General features: G+C 43.5%; 1 protein-coding gene across 1 annotated transcript in view; it reads right to left on the reverse strand.

The window, feature by feature from the left end:
• Positions 1-20961, reverse strand: part of LOC119460637 (Down syndrome cell adhesion molecule-like protein 1 homolog) — a 42967-nt gene extending 22006 nt beyond the window's left edge. Inside the window, exon 1 of the mRNA XM_037721669.2 lies at positions 20472-20961. The gene's annotated coding sequence lies outside the window, so the exon portion shown is untranslated. The remainder of the gene's footprint in view (positions 1-20471) is intronic.
• Between the last annotated feature and the right edge of the window lie 1895 nt (positions 20962-22856).

A 22856-nucleotide genomic window follows, 5' to 3' on the forward strand; every position in this document is an offset into this window, starting at 1 on the left:
GAGTACTTTGTGTGAAAACTCGTAGAGGTTTCGAGGCTTCTCCACTAAACAAACGTACAATAACGCAGGCAAGCGAGGCAGTCCCTGCTGCTAGTTCGCATGGCAATAACATAATTTTTACCAATCGATAGACTTACAGGATAGATCGCAGACCAATGGACGGATGGGAAGTTTTTAATATTCATGGCAGCAAACTCAGCGCTCAAACAAGGGACGCATTCAGAATTGCTCGACACGAGCGCTGTCTCACAACTAAAATATTTATTCTAGAGTACCTAGAATATATACAAATACAGAAGCAATAAAGTAGACAAAGAAACACAGAAAGCAACAGAAACAAAACACGGCGCATCGAGAATGCAAGTAGGATCCCACCTTATTAATACACTTTCAAGCGGAGCACACTGTACGTAGCTATTTATAAATGTAATTATATTATGTATTAACTAATGTTAGCGATGCCTGGCTGACGCTTACGCCTTTGTGTTTCTTACTGAAAAGTGTTGAATACCACTCAAAATATAGCCTTATGAGAATGAGATTACTTTTGAACAATAAGAATGTTGATATGATGAAAAAAATGTATAACGATAACGAGAACAATAATACTCGATAAACAAAAACTGCTTAACGATTTCTTTATTACACCACACATCTCTGCTGAATTTTATTGATTAGTGCAAAGTCACTGTGTTCATGTAGGCAACAAAGATAGGCAGAGAGCTAGATAAAGCAGATATAGAAAGAGTACTGGGTTATGATATGGTAACACGTAGTAGACCACACAGGCTAGGTGACTAATTGTCGTCACTCCAGTTCAAATGGTTGCAAATAGGAATTAGGTGGGGTGATGATGAAATTAAGAAATTTGCAGGCGCAAGTTGGAATCAGCTAGCGCAAGACAGGGGTAATTGGAGATCACAGGGAGAGGTCTTCGTCCTGCAGTGGACATAAATATCGGCTGATGATGGTGACGGTGATAATCATTATCATTAGATCAGCAGACGTTGGCAGCATGCTCGCTCACGTGAAGTCACTTGTGGAGGCTCGACAGCAAGTTCACGTATTGTAGCGAGTGCATGGCGTCGCGAAAGAAAAGACAGTGGCGTACTTCCATAACGTGTCACTCTTGGCTATTTCTGTACTCGGTCGTTATCGAGAAAAATGCTTGAGGTTAAAGTTTTCAAAGTGGGACTGTCGTATAACTTGAAGCCTATCAATATCAAATACAATTACAGGAGGTTGCAGCTGTGTAAAAGTGCGACAGTGTGGAGACTCATCTGGCCCGTAAAATAAATGTCTACGTTCTTGCTCTTCATGATAGCCAGTACTATAACGAAAATGTCGCACACGCTCACCCAGATTTGAGCCTTTCAGGTGTTTGTTTTTGTTTTTCTTCTCTCACCAGTAGACTGGTCAGTGAAGACAAGGGACAGCAAACATCGAAACCGAACAGACATCAAACACCCCCAGAAAAGCTGTGCAAGATGACAAATATTGCACGAACTTGCACAAAATACATCAAACCGTCTGCCGTTGCTGCACATACTGTCCTCTGGATATTTGTGCCAAGAGCAGGAGGCACCCTGAACGACGTTATCACGCCCGAACGGTCCTGGAACGTTCATTATGCACAATCCTTACATAATGCATACATAACGTTTCATCCTCCAGGTAAATGTTGGTAATGTTTACGAGAATCGGCACATCGTACTTAAGGTCATTCGTTTTGGGGTTTTATAGTTTTTGAAATTCGGGATGTAAAGATTGGATGTCATTTTGAAAGAAAAAAAAAATCGGGTAGACATCGGGGATTTAGTTGTCTGGCAGCCCCAAGTTTCGGATTTCCCTGTAACGTTTACAAACGATGAACACAAGTAATGGTCTCCTTTCGGACACAAACGTTATGCTTAAACAAGCGAAATCCCATCACAGAACATGTAATGGCAAATAGAGCTGCTTGCAAACCAGGGGACCATCGCACGTCTACGAATTCGCATTTTCAGGAATTATCAATGCATTTAAAAGAAACCAGATTAAGAGACAGGTTTCGAGATCACTTCCTTGTTCGCTGCACTTTTTAACCAAAGGAAGAGAAGTGCCAGAACTAGTGCTCACGGGTATGCTTCGCAGGAGGTTTGATGATTTTCATTATCTTGCAAGGCCCTTGCGGTCATAGATTATCATATGCATTGTGAGCATTTCTGTGTACATCCTAGACCTGTCGGGCTTTTCGTTCTTGCCTACTGTCCTGTTTTTCTGGTCCCCAAAATACGCTCTTGTAGCAAAATTAATTTAATGACCCTTTTTTTGAACATAATGTAGTTGGGTAAACATCATCTCGATGTCACAGCTACCGTTCGCAATACAGAGCAACGCCAGCGCTGCGTTATTTTGCTTCCGAGGGTATCACAACCATTCACATGTATGTGACGCGTGGGAAGTGCGATGCGATGTGCCATTGGTCGTATTCAATTAAACGCGGTCACTAAAAAAAGCAACGTTCGTTCATTCACTCAATGTTGATAGACACTGAATTTACTGCATTTTTATATATGCTGCCTATTGCTTGAGTATTAAGCAAACACGAGCCATATACCATATCTATAAATTATTATTAATAATCATATCTGCTCACAAAAGCTGGTATTGCTAATTAGTTTTGTAACACCTGAATTTGTTGTTATAACTTAGAAATGGTCAAATTTCGGAGAAATGGGGTTTCAACCGATTTTCATAAATATTGCTCGGTGTGTTAAAATTGGGCATTATAGTGTTTCACCCGCAAACACAGGACCCTATACCAGGTAGGTGTTTTTTTTTTTTTTTTTTTTTTTTTTGCTGCACCAAATTTGAGGATAGAACCGGTTTGGAGATATGTGCCTGTGGCAGATAACACAACTCCAACCCTTGATCTAAATGACACGATGAGGCGGCCATTACTTCTACGCAAAATCAAATTTTCTAATTGAACAAATAACACTTACACTAATTATCTTTTAAATAATTGTACAGCATATATTTCATTCCAGGAATGAAATATACGCCGGTGAGTTCGCAAGCGGTATCAACTTGGAACGAATTTTGAGGACTACACCAGTTTTGAGATATTGATTTTAAATGTGTCCGAGGAAATGCATTGGCGTTCCAGTTAAGTTCGTGCTTTAGTGCATAAAACAGTGTTTTCACAAATAAGTAAGTGGAACAACAGTGCATTTTTTATCGCAAGTTTGACGGTACGTATCTCGAAACCAGTTCCATCCTCAGAATTCGTTCCAAGTCGATATGCCTTGGAAACTCACTAACTACAATTCGTGGATTTGAATAAGTGCCGCAATGAAAATAAGGAGAAAAGTTAATGAATGCAGTCATGTTAATTATGTTTATTATGTGAATTATTCAACTAAGCTTTATCATTTCTCGTTGAAGTAATAGCCGCCTCATCGAGTGATTTAGATCAAGGGTTAGAATTGTGCTATCTGCGACAGGGAATTTTAAAAAATTTGGTGCAGCTATAAACAACAACAACAACAACAACAACAACAACAACAACTACAACAACAACAACTACTACAACAACAACAACTACTACAACAACAACAACAACAACAACAACAACAACAACAACAACAACAACAACAACAACACAACAACAACAACACCAAACAACAACAACAAACAACAACACAACAACAACAACAACAACAACAACAACACAACAACAACAACAACAACAACAACAACAACACAACAACAACAACACAACAACAACACACAACAACAACAACACACACAACACACAACAACAACACAACAACAACAACACAACAACAACAACACACAACAACACAACAACAACAACACAACAACAACAACAACAACAACACAACAACAACAACAACAACAACAACAACATATATACTGTATACAGTGTGCGTGTTTTCAATTTTTTACTTCGAACACGCATTTTAAATACCTGCGAAAGTTACTTTGGAGTGTGGTGTGTAAGCTTGAAAGTTGGGTTTTGGGTTTGTGAGTGTGAGTGTCGGCCAGCAACAGATACACTCAAGCAATCACGGCTCGGGTCTTCAACGTGCCACGGAAAAGCACAGGAGCGCGTCTGCTTCACTAAAACTGCTACAGAAATTTTGTAGGATTTGCCTAGACGCGCGTCAGGAGCACACACTTCCGGCGGGTCGTAACAATGCAAGTTCAAAGTTCGCGCCCATCTGTTCCGTCGAGCTGCAGAACTCCTGATTGGAGGCACAGAGAGAGGTGGTACACCAACATGGCTGCACTTCCGGCTTCAAAAAAGTGACGTCAGGGCCTCTCCTGTTTTGTTTCCTTCCTCCATACCACAATGCCATTCCGATTGGTGCTGTGCGCAACTCCCGTGTGGATCCATATATCACTTCAGCAGCATGGGCGAGACGGACTAATTTATCGCGAAGTGTAGCCACGCTATATTTTACGCCGCCTTACTGCGTCACAGAGGGGAGCCACAATGAGACGCCCATCACAGTGCTGCGTGTGCATAACCAGGTAAATTGTACGAATAATTTGACACCAGTTATTTCTCTTTACATGGACATTTTGAAATGTAGAAACACGGAACATTACTTTTATGAGGATTTCTTTCAACTTTCCAATATACGCATGTGTTGTTAGGTTTTTAACGAAGAAATAAATTAACGTAATTACAGTAATTTCCTAATTATCTAATTTGGTTTTTCTTGCAAATTACGTTCGCCTGGGCAGGCAATTAATCTGTAGTGACGCGATTCTTGTAATCTTATTGTTTTTTTAATGTGTTCGAAGAAAGAACAAGAACAAGAAGAGCACTGTATATGTCGTAAATAAGGCGACCAATAGGACACTTCAGGATGGTGTATATAAACATAATAAAATTAAATTGTGTGATTTAACGTATTGAAACTGAGCAGTGAGCTACGAAGGATGCCGTAGGGAAGGGCTCCGCATAAATTTTGACTACCTGGGATTTTTTTAAGGCACACCTAAATCTAAGTGCACGAGAGTTCTTGCATTTCGCCCCCATTGAAGTGCGGCCGTCGAGGACGGTAATCGAACCCATGAGCTCAGCAGCAGGACGCCATAGTCACGGCACCACCGCGGCGTATGTGTATACAAATAGGACCAATGTACTTGTTATCCGCAAGTTGAACCAATGCTCATGTCAAGTAACTGCGTCTTTAACTAATTCAGGTCTGAAGCGGCACTACCGGTAGGAAATATTACATGGCCCGATGCAGAAAGCTGAGCTTGTTAGAACTACGACATGTGAGACATCTGTGAGAAATAACCATTTCTCACAGAAAACCATAGACATCTGCGCATAACCACTTCCTTTGCAAGTTTCTTTTTCCTTTGAATTGATGAAGATGTGTCAGATATCAAATCGGGCTTACAGACTAACTTACGTTCGAGCAAAAACACAAATTTCTAAAGTTGTTTTTTTCGTGTTAGAAACGCATAATTAGCTGTGCAAAACAACAGGACGGGCGCGATAATGATAATCGCTTGCCTATTATTCAGTAATTAAGTTTTATATCATTTGCTGCATTGGGCAGAAATTCTTGGGAAAGGGAAGACGGCCAGTATGCAAGGCATCGCCGTCCACTGTGAACCGCGAGGCCAGCCACAAGCATGAGACATTCGTTCCCCAAATTCCACTTAAAAACGTTCGCGTTCCACAGAACGTCCCACTGAAGTTCGTGGATGTTGTATTACATAGAAAGCCGTTTTACATTGTGGCAAGACTTGAATACGTGTATGTAGAAGACGTGCACATTATCGCGAAAGCTGTATTAATTTCAAACTTTCTAGCGAGCGGACTTTCATGAATTTGTCGCTCGGAATATTCTGCAATCGTGGTGCGCCTCAAGGATACAAAATAAATGAAATATTTAGTGAATGCAATTTATTTATTCGTTTAATTAGTGTTTATCATGCAATTCCGTCGTTTATCGCCGCTATTTAGTTCCAGAAAACGTATCGTTTTTTTTCCGCATGTACATCTCTGTACGGCACAGTTTAAGTCAACTTATCTGTTGCTCACTTGAACGTTCGGTACACAACTTAAACCTGTCCCTATTTTCTGTCCTATTCCAATAAATATGACGCGGAATTAATGCGAATTACAGTTCAATTTATCAAGAATAGTGCGAACGAAAAAATTGTACTGTTCAAAGAAACGTTTCAATAGGGTTGTTGAATATATAATTTGATATGACAGCGTTCCCCCTCAATGCGGACATAGAAATGCCGAGTGCTCTCTCCGCCGAAACGGGAGCGGAGAGCCAAGTGGACGGGAATGAAACCGGATGGAGATGCGAGGGGAAAAACCCAGGAGGGAAGCAGGGAAAGAGCTAAGGAGCGCGCCTGCTGGGAAGGTGCTGTCACCTCGTGGCGAGACCGTGAATTATGGTGTTCCATGGGCGTGGCGGCGGCGTGGTGCGGCTGTGATAAAGAAGCGATAGGCCGGTGAATGGGAGCGGAAGCAGGGAGCAGCGGTGAAAGAAAAGATAAAAGGCAATAGCTAAAGTGCGGCCGGGCTATCGAACCGCCGCGGTGCTCCACGGACTGTCTACTGTTCACAATTTTGCTGCTGTTCTTCGCTCAGTGTGCGTGAATATAAAACATGAGCGGAACGCGCATAGACCATCACAATTTTTTCCTGCGCTTGTAAATCTGCCGTTCTCGTCGTTGCGAAAGGCAAGAGAGCTTGAGCAAGCGCACTCGCGTTTGTTAAGTTCCTCTCAGTGCGTACGTTAGGTCCTTTCAGCATTGTTTTCGCACTCTTTTTCGGCTCATTCTTCTGGGGTTGACTCGAGCGTCGCCATGGCTCGTGTTAATGAGTTTTGCACCGCTTCCTGCAGAACTGACATCATTGCTTGCCCGACACGAAATCAGCTGTCACCATTTTGCGCAATGAGGTTAACGCGGTTTTCCTTGTGCCTTTCGATGCTTGTATTTAGCGGAAATAATGTTAATTTTATGGCGTCCATTCTGGATTTTATATTTGTATGCACGCAAAAGTGTATCGATACCTGCTAGAACATTTCTTTTCTTTCTTTTTCTTTCTGTTTTTGCGGCAATATATTACGTAGTCAAGCAGTCACGTCCATCAGTTCGTAATAAGGACATTTGGCTTAGAATTACAGAGTCTTCCAGATTATCGTCAAGAAAAAAAAATTGAATTATATCCACCAGTTCTGATACATCAGGCTCTTGAGCTAGCAGCTCTGGCACATGCATTTTACTGTAATATATTGGATGTACAGTGAACAATGGAGACGACATATTAGAAAATAAATCAAACAAATAAATAGATAAAAATAAAGAGAAAGAAAGAGAAAATCAACATGAACTTGCGTGCACGTTTTAGAATTTTTGGTCTTTTAATTTTCATGAACTGTCGGCTAAACTTGAGTAATTTTGTAACTTTAGCGGCTTTTCTGAAATAACTAGTGGATTCTTAGCTCGTATCGCGGCAAAAATGAAATTTTACTGGATTTCACGTCCCTTTTTAACCGAACTTGGAGCGGATGTTCATAAAGAATAAATTCTAGCGGATTCTGAATCTTTTCATAGTTATATGGAATCTCTGCGTTTCATTACACAGAAATTAGAATGAAATTACCACACATTCAAAGACCTTCCCGCTGGAACATTTACATACATGAAAGATACCTTTTTGAAGATTACTTATGAATAAGCGCTTTCCTGTCGACGTAAACAATTGCGTTTGCGCTGCTTCTTCCGTATTCGCCGCATCACAACCATAAGAATGGTTTAACTTCTCCTGAACTTAGTTCTGTTTGAAATTCTCTAAAGCGAATCTTTAGCGCATTCACAAGATCATTTAACGGATTCCATCGGATTTTGAGCGCTGTTTAATGGGAGTCCTTGCAAGAAAAATGGCGACACTGTACCTGCGAATCATGACGAGGAGTGCTACAAAATGTTTAGCAAATTTGGACGACTTCACCGAAACAAGTACCATGCGTGTTCCGTGAAGTGTTTCTAGAGACTATAAAATTGGCTTGCTTAAAAGGTTTACGAGCTGGAAAAAAAATGCAACGCGACAGTATCTATTTGTTTCCGTATTAAATTTACTAGGGTGTTTTAGCAGTGAAAATTTTCGATTTGAATACGAATAATATAAAACTCTTTCATAGATTATGAAAAGGCATTTGGTTCAGTAGAGATACCAGCAGTCATAGAGGCATTGCGTAATCAAGGAGTACAGGAGGCATACGTGACTATCTTACCAAACATCTACAAGGATTCCACAGCTACCTTGGTCCTCCACACGAAAAGTAGAAAGTTACCTATCAAGAAAGGGGTCAGGCAAGGAGACACAATCTCTCTAATGGTATTCACTGCATGCTTAGAAGAAGTATTCCAGCTCTTAGACTGGGAAGGCTTAGGAGTGAGGATCAACGGCGAATATATCAGCAACCTTCGGTTTGCAGATGACATTGTTCTATTCAGCAACAATGGAGACGAATTACAACAAATGATTGAGGACCTTAATCGAGAAAGTGTAAGAATTGGGTTGAAGATGAATATGCAGAAGACAAAGATAATGTTCAATAGCCTGGCAAGGGAACAAGAATTCAGGATCGCCAGTCAGCCCCTAGAGTCTGTAAAGGAGTACGTTTATCTAGGTCAATTACTCACAGGGGACCCTGATCACGAGAAAGAAATTTACAGAAGAATAAAATTGGGTTGGAATGCATACGGCAGGCATTACCAAATCCTGACTGGGAGCTTACCACTGTCGTTGAAGAGAAAAGTGTGCAATCATTGCATTCTACCGGTGCTAACATATGGGGCAGAAACTTGGAGGTTAACAAAGCAGCTCGAGAACAAGTTAAGGACCGCACAAAGAGCGATGGAACGAAAAATCTTAGGACTAACGTTAAGAGACAGGAAGAGAGCGGTGTGGATCAGAGAGCAAACGGGGATAGCCGATATTCTAGTTGACATTAAGCGGAAGAAATGGAGCTGGGCAGGTCATGTAATGCGTAGGATGGATAACCGGTGGACCATTAGGGTTACATAATGAATACCAAGAGAAGGGAAGCGCAGTCGAGGTCGGCAGAAAACCAGATGGGATGATGAAGTTAGGAAATTTGCAGGCGCAAGTTGGAATACGCTAGCGCAAGACAGGGGTAATTGGAGATCGCAGGGAGAGGCCTTCGTCCTGCAGTGGACATAAAAATATAGGCTGATGATGATGATGATGATGATGATGATGATGATGATGATAAATATAAAACTGTGTTAAAGTGGCTTCAGATATACAATAGATTACCGAGTGCAGAGAAAGAACATATTAGGTGGTATCAGTGTATTCGCATACACTACATGATTAGCTTTTACAAAGGTCTTGGTAAACAAATGTCTCGCGATGCCAGTGTTCCCTATTTATTCGTACTGTTGCTTTATTGTAGAGTCTGTGTTAGTTTCATTGGACATATTTTGACTGGTTTTGTTCGCATTGTAGGTTTGTGTGTCACCTCCTAATGTTGCGTAGCCTTTACTTGCAAGGACTCAATTAGGAGTGAGGATCAACGGCGAATATCTCAGCAACCTTCGGTTTGCAGATGACATTGTTCTATTCAGCAACAATGGAGACGAATTACAACAAACAACCGCCGTGCTGGGTTCAATGATGAACCCAGCACGGCGGTTTTCACTTTGACATTGTTTTTGGTTGTGCACGAAAACGTGTTGGAAGGCGACACAAAACGAACAACATTGTTTGTCTGCTTAGCGTTTAATTTCTTGGGCAGCCGGGCATTGTCACTACAGCTCTTGTAATTGCGGCTACAAATAATTACCTTGTGATGTCGTTGTGTGGGAATTTATTGCAGATAACTCGCTTTCGCGTTAATAACGTAAACATAATGAGTTTCGCCAAACCAGCAAGACATCAGATGAATTTGAGAAAGCGGAAAGCTAGAAATACTTCATGCATTCGCTACGAGTTATTGTAAAAGTTATTGTAAACGTTATCGGAAAAGTTATCGTAAAAGGAACGTGTATGTAGTTACTCACTTGGCAGTACAACTGCAGGCATAATGACTGCTATCGAGCAAAATGGAAGTATTTTTTCCTACAGAGTATTTCTGGTGGTTCAGTCGAGATGTTGGGCTGCGTATACGAGCCTTAATTACATGTGGCATAAAACTTCGCTAGCTGGCTACTCCTTAAAAAAAAAGAAAAAAAAAATGCAGCGCCGGAAATACATGAAGGATAAAAAACAACAAAGAAAAAAAAAAACTGTTCCTGCATGTTATGGGGAAGCGTTCCCTACGAACAAGGAGGGTGCTTCTAGGTGACAATATACTCGTATAAATTAAAGGGATTCGTGGAGATGAACCAAGCACGGCGGTTTTCACTTTGACATTGTTTTTGGTTGTGCACGAAAACGTGTTGGAAGGCGACACAAAAAGAACAACATTGTTTGTCTGCTTAGCGTTTAATTTCTTGGGTAGCCGGGCATTGTCACTACAGACTCTGGTAATTGCGGCTACAAATAATTACATGCCTTCGCATTACTGGCCGCAACAAGATATCCGAAAGATCGGGACATGAAATTATTACCGTATGTACGATTAAGACGCAGTAGTTGTATTTGACGAATTAAAGGGTATGAATGCGAGCTAGTTCATACGAATTCATCTGGGAAGAAATAGCGCCAAATAAACAAGGAAAAGGGAGGAACACAGTACAAGCACTGTCCTCTGTTCCTGCCTTGTCCGTGTTTATTTCGCGCTGTTTTCTTTTTTACCAATTTACTTGAAGAGTCTGCAAAATTTTGAATATTTGCTTTTAAAGTTTCTAAACACAGGTTCTCATTGCCACATGGCTGAGATGAAGGACGAACCACAGCTTGGCGTTTTATACATTAAATGTTTATGAACTCATAGTACCATCAATTGGAATCTCTCCTTTTTATTTTGTTTTGTGAATGCGGAGACCTGCAGAAAACAATCGGCACAAGAAAAAGATGAAGACTAATAAAACATAATAAAATCAGATTATTTTCTGCCAAGATAGATGCGCCATGCCTCGTACGCGGGGCAAGCGCCAACGAGCAGAGTCCTCCTATACTTTATTTTTGGTCCTGACCTGCGAAGAACCGATGAGCGAGCGACTGCGGCGCGCGAGCGAGTACGACTGTCACCCGAGAGAAATATGCCCTTAATATGCCGCGCATTGGCGGAGCCATTTTCTTTTCTTCTTTCCGCCCGTGCATCGCGACCGGCGATAATTTGAATGTATGGCGGGCAACCATGAACGGCTCCCCGGGGCACTCATTTTCGGTTCGAAGTGCTCGTTTCGCACGGAGCCACCGAGCGTAAAAGCCACGACTTTCGAAAACTTATCAAGAAGCTCGAAGAACGTTGTGGCTGTGGGGGTGACATCGGTGGCGAGTGATTTTAAAATTACATTTTCCGTCGCTTCCTCTCTACGGAGGAGGTGAAGAGGTGGGTGGGAAACGGAATCGTCCCACAGCGTCCTCGTGCGGTCTCAGCTGCCGTCGATGTATGTTCTGAAAGCTCGGTGCTCATTTTCTCCTCGAAACTAGTGAGCCGAGACAAAATTGGGAATCGAATTCGCGCCTGGGAGCTCGGACGAACGCGGCGTTGAACTTCCGTGCCTCTATCTCCCTATTTTTTTTTTTTTCGCGTCTGTTTCGTTTCTCGGTATTTTCTCTCTTTAATTTTTATTACGTTATTTTTTTTATTTTTTCCCCCTTGATTTTCGTGTCGTGAGCAGCAGTCACTGTCCGCCAATTTCCCCCGATTCTTCCTGGTTTCACGCGTTCTCATCTTTGTATCAATGTGGCTTTGGTGGATCCGTGATTCGTTCTTTCAGTTAACTCTTGGTCTGTTCGTTTTCCCGTCTCCCTCATTTTCTACATCTGTTTGTTTCTGTTTCGTTTCCCCGTCGAATTGACGCTTCAGCGACAGTGATCTTCACTTGTAGGTATTTCCTTTCTTTCAGTTCACTAAAGGAAAAGAGGAACTGGAAGTTGGTGAGAGAAAAAGGTTCGCCAAAAGCAATGTAAAATCTGAAGAGAAGGAGGTTGCTGGCAAATGGCGTCGCCGCGCCTAACTCTCGGTCATTAAAAGCTGCAGCGTTCAAAAAGCTATCGATCAGAATAGAAAACTGCGCGAGTTGGTGAATGCTTAGCAGCAGCGCTTCTGGGACGAGGACAAGGTCCTCGTCTCAGTAGCGCTGCTGCTACCATGCGGTTTCATCGACGTGAGGCATCGCTCCTGTACCGGCTCTGGTTGGGAGCGGCCTTCACGAAGGTGTAAACAACATTGATTGAAACGGCCGACAGTGTTGCATGAGACGTTTGCGGCAGCGAAGAGAACACGGAGCACTTGTTGGGCCACCGCCGTCGATTTCAGTCACAGAAACAGACAGCGTCTATCGCAATGCGACTACTGGGCAATCGGCCATTGTCCGTGCAGGTGAGAATCGAGCACCGTCCCCATCACTCGTTGGCCTACAAGGTTGTGAAGGTTCTTTTGTGTTGCTTGGGGGCGACTGGCCTGTTTGAGTGTCTCTGATTTAGCGGTGCCCTCCACGCCCATGTGCTAACATCACCGCGTCTTACTTTTTTCTCTCTCATCTATTTACTCCCCTATTCCTTCCCCGAGTGTAGGGTAGCACACAAGACGGATTTCGGGTTAACATCCCTGCTACCTTCCTTTATTTCCTCCTCCTCCCCGCTGAAAAATGAAAGCTGTTGATGTAATGAGCGATTGAGCGGCCAGAGCAGCAACGATATGGTCGGGCAGATGCCTCAAGCTTGCTGGCCGCGGCAGTCTGCAAATGCACCGGTCATTCGCAAACTTTTGATGATTGCAAGCATCCGTGTGGATTCGACTGATAATTTGTCGGCTTCAGCATTAGCTTCCATAATTGTGCACGGATGTATTGACGTAAAACAGAGGACGAGCGTTTTGTACTCAAGGTATGGCGGCGCAAACGACGTTTGAAAAACGCAGGCGACGAGTCAAATTAAGGAAATAAGTAACAAAATAAAGAGGGAAGAAAAAGCAAGATCAGGAATCAAACGACACTCGTGTTGTGTCGTTTCGCACAGAGCCACCGACCGTACAAGCCGTGACTTTAGAAAACTTATCAAGCCGCTCGAAGAATGTTATGGAGGTGGGGGTGATATTGATGGCGACGGCGAAAGTATGGTTTTGGTTATACCCACTTGACCCATTCCTGAGTGCATAGGCTGTAGAAACACCAAATGGCGGAAGACAAAAAATATTAAAAAGAGGCATTGTGAAAACTACGCGGCTAAGTTAATAAAACAAAGAGGTATACGCAAGTGAAATGCTTAGATGGGAATCTAAATTGAATTTAAGTGACTTTCAAACATTCAAGAAACGTAAGTAAGAAAAAAAGAAAAGAGACACTATACTGAGATGGCGGAGCTTGGAGGACAAGCTCACTGACAAAACTTACGGTCTAATGGAGGGCGAAGGTATAAAACGCATTGCCGGAGAGAGCAGGAAATTCAAAGACAGGCACGAGGCGCTAATGGACGAGAACGCTCGGGAACAAGAACAAGCGAGGTGCCCGAAAGAAATTGCAGAGGTTGCACGAAGGAAATAACCATTCGGATCTCGCCGTGTCCGGTTTCTTCCGCCATCTCTTTTCCCCTCTCGGCAGCTCAGCCGCGTACATCGCGCAGGGAGATCGTGTGCGCGCGGTACACGGAACACTACTCGGACGGACATCTCTCAGGAGGAATTTGGCTCCATAAATAACGTAGCGCGAGACAAGAAGAGACGAACGCGGGGAATTCCCTTCCACGACAGGGGGGCGAGGCCAAGAGCGAGACTGCGCCGGTTTAGAGTTCGGAGCAAGAAGAAGAACGAGTGCGAGGTGGAGGCTCGTTTAACTCTATCAAAACAAGAGTCTGCGAAACTTAACACATAAAACATAGCGAAGGGGAAAAAAAGTAAGTTCGACATACTTTGAAAAAAGAAAGCAAAGCCGGGCACGGCAAGAGACGACGCCAATTTGTCTTGGCAGCGAGGGCGTTGAAATGCGCATGTAGGATTGCTTCTGCAACTTCCACCCGGCTTCTCCACCTCTGTGCCCGTGGCGCGCTTGGTCGACGCCCTTGTTTTTCTTTCGCCTGCGCGCGCGAATTTTATTCGCGAGACGTGATTATGCTCTTGCCTGCCGCTGTCGTGTTCTGAGTGGCCTAGCGGCTTTTACCTTCTCCACTCTTGCGCACATACTTTTGTTCTTCGTTCTCGGGTTTTTTTCTTTTTTCTTCACTCTCTTCGTTTTCTTGCTCGTGTCCCAGGAGCTTTGTCGCCGTTGTCTCTCTGTCGTCTTGGAGACGGACGCGAGGAAAATCGATGCGTGCTCCTTTCCTGCCTTAACTCCTGGCTCGTAAAGCCGCAAACGAAGACGGTGTGCCTGCGCGCGTGTACCTCGCGCTGAGAACGCGAGCGGCTGAAGCGGTGAAAGCTCCGAGGATGGTGCTCAACACTTGGGACGGCGTAGGGGATGAGGGAACGAGATGGACCGGGCAAGCAGAGAGAAGGAGTTAGCGACAGAGGCGCGACGAGGTCGCCGGATGGCAAAAAGCACCGAAACTGCAAAAGCCGTCCATAAAGCCAAATCTGAGCGCGGGTATCTTTGAAAAGACGCCTGGCGCAAAACTTAGCAAGTTTTTGATGTACAGACGGAAACATACGAGCCTTATTCTTCTTAGAAAAAGAATTCGAGAGGGAGTCAAAAGAAACACGAAACAATTACCAACATCTCACACCCTCTTTTCGTGGCTTTTCCTCTCTGCTTCTGAGCAATGGAAGAAAGCGGACGAGGAGGAGCAATTTCCCGTCTGGGAGCGCTTACCTGTTGAGCTCGGCGATGGCGCACGCTTTCACGTGGCCGCGTGCATTAGCATGACACAATCCGATTTCCGGGACTCTGGGGGAGAGATAAGAGGGAGTGAGGAATCGCTAAGGGGATTCGGGATGGCGACGGTGCCACGCCCACTATCGCTGCTCGTTCGTTGGGGCGTGGTGCGCCGTCTCCTTATTTATTTTCCTCGTTGTTTATCGTTACGCAAGTGCCAATCGGCTTAAGGTTCTCGCGCCGCACTTTGATTAACGCTGGCGGCGGTCGGCGTTTTATTTCGAGGCCCGCGAGCTTTCTAGCATCGCAAGTAGGTTCGGTGCATTTTAAGCGGGCCACTCTAGGGTATATAAAGTTAATTTGGCTGTCAAGATTGATTTTAAATTTCTTGTGTGCGTTTCTGTGAATATTTTGCGTTAACCTTTCTAATTCCACATGCGGCACTTACTTTGTGTAATGCACTTCACAAAGAAGTAAAAGTTATTCGAAATACAGGAACTGTTGTGGTTTCTAAGATGCACAAAATTATTTTTTTTCTTTTGCAATCACGTGCAAGTCCTATTGGTTAGGCATCGCAGTGCATGCGGAAGAACGCAGCTGTCACAGGTGACAAGGGGCGGACAGAATCGTAGTTATAGCGAGGAACTTGATATCATGTACTCTTCTTTAAGTTTACGATAAAAGCAGTAAAGGAAACAAAGAAATATGTACCAGAAAAACAAACACGAAAGCTGACGCAGCTGCGAGCATTTTTTTCTTTACGTCCTTTTATTATTATTATTATTATTATTATTATTATTATTATTATTATTATTATTATTATTATTATTATTATTATTATTATTATTATTATTATTATTATTTGCAATACCGTAGAACGCTCGGAACTAAAAAATGCCTTGTCTAAGCGGTTTCCGCACCATGCAGGAAGACACGCAATTCCCACAGAAGGCTCTCACCCTGCGGAATGCATCCGGCGCTCTCCGCAGCCATGTTAGTCAATAAATCGATGACAGCACTAACGAGCGCAGCACGCACACCAGGGCTGCAGCTGTTCCTTACTTATTTTTTTTTCTTGTCTCGCAGCACTTTTCTGTATTTCGTTAGGAGACAAGACGGATTGTGTCTGGATGTAGCGAACTGTCTAGCGACGCCACGTGAAGTTGAAACGTGACTCGTCTTTGATTAGCGCAGATATCACCCTCCTACCAGCGCCTTCGAGGCTGGAACTGCAATTTTAGTAACACGCTTAGGATGCACGCATATGCATACACTTTCACAGACGTATGAGTCCTCTGAAGCCCCAGCCGTAGAGGAGGAAAAACGCACGCGGCGTACGGCTTGCGATAAAACGCTGCTTCTGTAGTGCGCCGCTGCGGCAGTCACGTGACAGCATGGAAATCTCGCCTCCTCTATTTTACTCTGCGTGTAGCTGCGAGATGTCGCGCGAATTTTTCTACGTTGGCTGACAGATCGGCGCTGTGTTTACGTTCTTCGGCTTCCGTTCTTAATGCGAGTCACGCCAGTCGATGATGACGACGTCGTTGCCAATTTGTTCATAATCGCGTTCGTGTGGCGTCGCTGCGTCCAAAAGACAATGAGAATGAGGTACTAGGTGTCGCCTCCGCGTACATGCAGGATCGCATAGGGCATACTGTCTCCGAAAACCTTTTCATCGGGACGTCTCGATACAGACTCATTATTGTAAAAAATTACTGCAGAAACTCCCTAGTGGGACTTGTAAGGTAGTGCGTAACCATTATTTCCAGTCTGTCATCTTGCGCTCATGCAACGAATGATTGATTGAGTGGCCGAGTTATAAGCACGCCCCGGGTCACATTGTCAAGGATGGTGCAATTTGCTGCAAGTATTGCAATTACCTGCAATTTATAATTGCAATTTATAAAGTCAATTAGTCGGAAGTACTTTTGTTGGGCGAAATTAATGTAATCATAATTAACCTGAAGTAGGGTTCATTAATGTAATATGAAATAATGATTATCACGCTTATTAATATTCATTGGTCCTAAATAATTTAACCGTAATTAATCTTAATTAGGCTGATGTCATCTTAATTACCCACTATATAATCCTGTTTATCCCTAGTCAATTTAATGTTGTCCAATGGCATTTAGGCTTAAGTCATCTTAATTAGGCTTAATCCTGATGAGCCTTAATCAATTCATTGTTAATCGAACTTAGGCTTATATAATCTTATGTAAACTCATAATAATTGATTAGGCTTAACTATTTAACATTAATTGATCTTGATTGGGCCAATTAATTCATTTATATTTATTAGGCATTGTTACCATTCATTAATCGTAAGTAGTCTTCCTTAGGCTTAATTAATGTCTTCGTAAGTATTCTTGTCAGTCTTTTACTAACCTTAATTGCTATTAATATCTCTTCAGTACTCCCAATATATAGCCATAATCATAAATATCATTATTCATACGTAGTCATAAGACATTCTCATCTCCATGTATGGAGCGCGACGTGTCGCGCGTTGCAGACGGACGGAAGAACGGACAAATTTACGAGGAAAGCAGAGCAAGAATGCTTACGCATTAAAACCATCTGCAAACCATGACAACCAAAACAAGCGCGAACGAGTGCTGACAGAGCAGATTATAGTGCGGAATGAATCTTCCGGCTGACGACGCGAGTGCAAATCGAGCAGTTGGGTGTGTGCGCATGACACCAATTTCCCGTGCGCACGTCACTGATTGGCCCGCTCTCATTGGTCTCTTCCGTCTGCGGAACGCGGCAAGCCGCGGAAAATCTGTCCAGGACCACTCCCTCCCGCGGCACGAGACAGCTGCCGCGCGTATATTTCCTCAAGTGTGGTCGGGTATTAACTGAGACTTGTGCTTTCGCCCTGTACTATAGTTCCGTTTCCAAAAATGCCGTATCAACCAGCCCAACTTGCAACCCTCCTGAAGTGTACTGTATTCAGCGAATGAAGAAAAAAAATTTATGTGTACCTAATTAAACGCTAACTAACGCCCGTATTTTAGTTCCCACCAACTCTAGTTTGTGCGAGATGGGCGCAATGTTTAATTACGCGTATGGGGTTCAACTTCAAAGTTTCTCTGTCGCCTTTCATTCTCTGAGCATAGTACACACGCATGTGCGCAAATAGAGAGAGATGGAGAAATTCATCTATATTTGGAGTTTGACAAACATAAAAACACAAAAGCAATCATGAACAGCGCATCCCGCAACACGAAAAAGACAAATCTACGGGCGAGGCACCCATTTGTCTTATTCATGTTGTGTTACACGCTTTTCATCATGTTTCCCAAAGCTAAACTTTACTGACGCATAAGCAAACACTTTGCCGTGGGCTGCCAATATGACCGCCCGTGATGTCGGAGCGGCTTTGGTGTAGTGCTGCTAAGCCCGAGGGCGCAGGATGAAATCCGGGCCGCGGCAGCCGCATTTCGATGGAGGCGAAATGCAAATATACCCGTGTACCGTGAATTAGGTGCACGTTAAAGAGCACCAGGTAGTCGAAAGTAATACGGAATCCCCCACTACGGCGTGCCTCATAATCATATCGTGGTTTTGGCACGTAAAATCCCGCAATTTTAAATTTTTTTTTGCCACCATACGGCGGCCGCTTATAGCCTGACCGCATACCACTGACCGTACGCGAAACACTAAGCGTCCATATAAAGGGCGATCATCTATAAGTTTTGTGGAATTTTCAAAAATAGCTTGTTGCAGATAACGTAATTCTAGTCCTTCAGCTGGATTATTCAGATAGGCGAACATTAACCCGCCAGGGTGGCTCAGTCAGCTAAGGCGTTTCGCGGCTGAGCACGAGATTGCGGGATCGAATCCCGGCCGCGGCGGCCGCATTTCGATGGAGGCGAAATGCAAAAACGCCCGTGTGCTTGCGTTGTAGTGCACGTTAAAGAACCCCAGGTGGTCCAAAATTAATCCGGAGCCCTCCACTACGGCGTTCCTCATAATCACAACTGGTTTTGGCACGTAAAACCCCAGAAAGAAGAAGAAGAGGCGAACATTACCTTTACGAGAAATCGAAACACATATGCAACTAATTAACAAAAAATCACTAATTACCTGCTTAGTTAATTACTTTACGACACATATTGCAATTTACGAATTGTAGCCGGTGAGCTTCTCAGGCGAGTATCCACTTGGAATGAATTCCCAGAATGACACCAGTTTGGAGATATGCGCCACCAAACGTGCCGTAAGAATGCACTGTTTTTCCACTTGCTTTTTTTAACAAAACGTTCTTTTATGCATTGAAGCACAAAAGTAACTGGAACGCTCATGTACATATCGTTCCACAGTTTGCGAAATAATATCTCGAAACCGGTACCATCCTGGAAATTCATTTCAAGTGGATACGTCTTGCAAGCTCAGCGGCTACAATGCGTCAATTGCAATATGTGCCGTAAAATAATTATTTATCGAGTTAATTAGGTAATTTTTTTAATTAGATAAACATCCGTTTCGAATTATCGTGCTAGTAATGTTCGCCTCTTCGAATAATCCAGCTCAAGGACAATTATTTTTCTATCGGCCACAGGAGATTTTTAAAAATTCCATAAAACGCAAAAATGATCACCCCGTATATTGAAGTGCAAACGTGCACCGTACAGTTGGGACGAACGCGTAGAGTGCATATGTGCTTGTAGGGTAGTTCCGGTATTGTTCGAGCGTTATGACCGAAGGCTCTCCGGAGAGTTGACGCTCTTGTCTCTCTTACTTTGTGGGGGAAGCGTTGTTTGTGTAGAGCTGGGCTATGCAGAACGCAATTTTTTTCTACATCTAAATAAAAATAAAGCTCTTAAGCTCTTGCAACGACTCGCATGACAACGCTTTTATCACAGGGCGACCTGCTTTTCATACGCGAGCAATCTCGCGCAGCAACAATTGTTTTCGCGAAAAACGAAATACGTCAAACATAGTCCTGAAAAAAAAAGTGGCGTGTGCAACAGTCTGGCTAACATATTCGATGTTTTTGGTGCGGAAATTATCTACGTCATGTTTACCTATTTTGCTCACTGAATCACTATGAGGCATTGCCCTATACTGATTTGAACGGTGCACAGGGGTATTACGTGCAAAGCCACGTTCCTGGTTCTAACCGTGCCCTTATATTCCACTTCTGAAGCGGAGGAAGTCTTACACCGATACAAGGGGTCATGTTGGCGCTGATGCGTGCAAACTTCGGAATACTCTTTTAGTGGTGGTTTCGGAGTGCTTGGTGAGCGAGGAAGCTAGTAGGGTGGATAAAAATATACCTTTAGTTACACTGCAAGTGCGTTTAATACAGAAGAGGACTATGGTTAGTTATTGAACAAATTAGTTTGTCGCGAAAACTTTAGCGGCATCGATTACGTAACGTCCCTCTGCGGCCTCTTTCCCCGCGTACAAACTTGCAGCCGAATATCGTGACCCACGTCACTAAAGAAGGTCCTCAGGACACCATCGAACAGCACACAGTCTCTCAAATGGCTCGCAATGCTGAAAGGAAAGAAGCTTACGTTTCCTTGGGGATGCGTAGAGCCGCTCCACTTCTCAGGAAAGTAGCTTGTTGATTTGAAGTCGACGCCAAGCTCCCACCTCGCTCTCGAGTTCCTCGTTTTTAGTGGAATAAATTGGGCCTTATGGCATAGAGCAAGGCTCTATAGTTGGAATTTTGACATTTGGTTGTAGGGGGAAACGGGAAATACTGTGTTTGCTGTATTTGCTTTCCGAGTGCAATGTCCGTGCTCTAAGCTCGAGATAACGTCCTTGCCTCACGAGAAGACTCCATTTAGCGCTTTGCGAACGTTGCTCGCGAGGAGCACGCAGCTCGAGTTGTCAAGGAGAAATAAACATGTCGGTCAGTCCTAAACTCCCCGTTAGTTCAGCAAAAGAAAGATAATGCGCTTTGCGTGCACTCAACCGCATGTCTGCGCCTTCCAGATTAAGTCTGCCGTCATAAAATGGCGCTCAGAGGTGGTCCCTTTTCTTTCTTTCTAAGTATATTTATTTTTCGCGAGTCCGACTGCAAGAGCGAAGACGAGTTCTTTTTTCAAAGTATGTAATTCGTATTACATATTTTCTATGCTCTCTATACTGTACCAGTGGCTTTCACAAAAACCTATTTGAAACTAGACTTGAGTTAGTTTTCTTCTTGAAGCAAGGCAGAGCAAGAAGGAAGAATTAAAAAATGAAATAAAAAGTATGGCATTTGACTTAATTATTTTTGCTGTGGCAGAAAAGCATGTGCTCGAGTTTGAATAAAGATGAGCGCTCTCCATGAAGCGCTGTCGGCACGCACAAAAAAACGTATGCCTTCACGCTTGGAGAAATTCATCACCTTTTGAAACACAAAAAATAAAATCAAGAAACTGAAAGAATAAATAAATCTGAAGATGATCAAGAAAACGCAGAACTACGTATTAAAAAAAATCCTTTCTCGAGACAGCTTCTGAAGAAACGTATAAGCTTATTAAAAAGAACCAATAGAAGACCTCTTGTTCAGTATGTTAAGTACCGCTGAAGGAAGAGAAATCATACAAAGGCTGAAACAAAAGAAGTGCGGCCAGCAGGGTTTGCGCAGTTCAACTTTTCAAGAAAGAATAAGAATGCAAGAAAAATTGCGTAAGATAGCAACCTGCTCTACGAAAGACGGAGAAGCAGTGTGCAAAAGAGAAACAGCCCAATCCATGTTTTGCTGGCAGCGTTGTCGTTTGAGAAATGTACGATGCCCGGCGCTATGCGTTTCTTTTGAAGAAGTGCAGAAAGTTAAATAGAAGTGGGAGAAGAGTCCACGATCGGAACTTGGAAATTCCAGAAAAAAAGATTTCAGAAGCGAACCGGTATGGAATCTTGAATAAAAAAAGTGATAAGAAATATAAAGCTAGGAGTTCAAAACTTGAGATTGGCAAGATTCTCGGCGCCCCATCTATGGGCCACGCTTGAAGGAAACCGCACCGCACTTGCGGTCCTTCCCTTGCGATTGGGTGGGCGTCCATGTGAACGTTTGCTTGGATCTTCAAGTGCGCCGCGAAGTAAGAACGCTGCTGCGAAGTTTCCTCTACATTTGCTTCTCTATATTATTACCTTTTCTTTTTGCGCATGGAACTCGAGAAAAGGAAACGGCGAACTAAGAAGCAGCACTTTAAGGCTGTTCAGATGTTGTCGCAGCAGCGGCCCTTCCTTTGATTCCAGTATGCTACCTTCTTCCTTCATCCTTTCCGTTTCCTCTGCGGGTGTTTTATATGCGAAAAAGAAAAAAAAAATAACAAGGCAGGAACAGAATCAATGAGCGGTATGCGTTTCGCTAGTTCTCTTGGCTTTCAGCTGGAGAGATTGTGTCGTTTTGTCTGCTTATTCTTCGTTATATCCGCCCTGTCAGCGTCCGCCCTTATCGGTTGCAAGTCAGACGTTTCTTCTTCAAAGTTGGGCGGGGAGGGCGTCAGCCTTTGTCGAGAAAAGAAGCCCTTCGTTGTGGTGCGAAGGATGGATGCGATGTCATTATTCAGACAAGCGCCCGCAAATGACCCCATTTGCTTGTTTCTGCTGCTTCAGTCAGCAGCACCGCAGTGGTGCCACCATACACTCTGTAAGATTCTGTGAGGCTAAAGTCGGGAGTTCTTTCTTGTGCAGATGGCCTGAACTCGCAAAGTATTTGTCTTCTTTAGGAGTTGATTTCCCAACGGCTTCTCAGCGTATACGCCGTCTGTGTGCGGCAATGATTTCGAGCGGTGCTTGCTTGGTAAGTGTTGTGCGCAGTTGCTGACGAAAGCTTTGACCTATTTTTTTTATTTGAGCGCATTTTGTAACGTGGCCGAAATTTAGATGGCAATGAGGAAGAAGTATCAACGTCAGGAAATGTGGGTAGATACATTTTTATGATGTTCGATGCCACTCCGCGTGTG

The sequence above is a fragment of the Dermacentor silvarum genome, chromosome 8, assembly GCF_013339745.2.
Source record: "Dermacentor silvarum isolate Dsil-2018 chromosome 8, BIME_Dsil_1.4, whole genome shotgun sequence".
Taxonomy (NCBI): Eukaryota; Metazoa; Arthropoda; class Arachnida; order Ixodida; family Ixodidae; genus Dermacentor; species Dermacentor silvarum.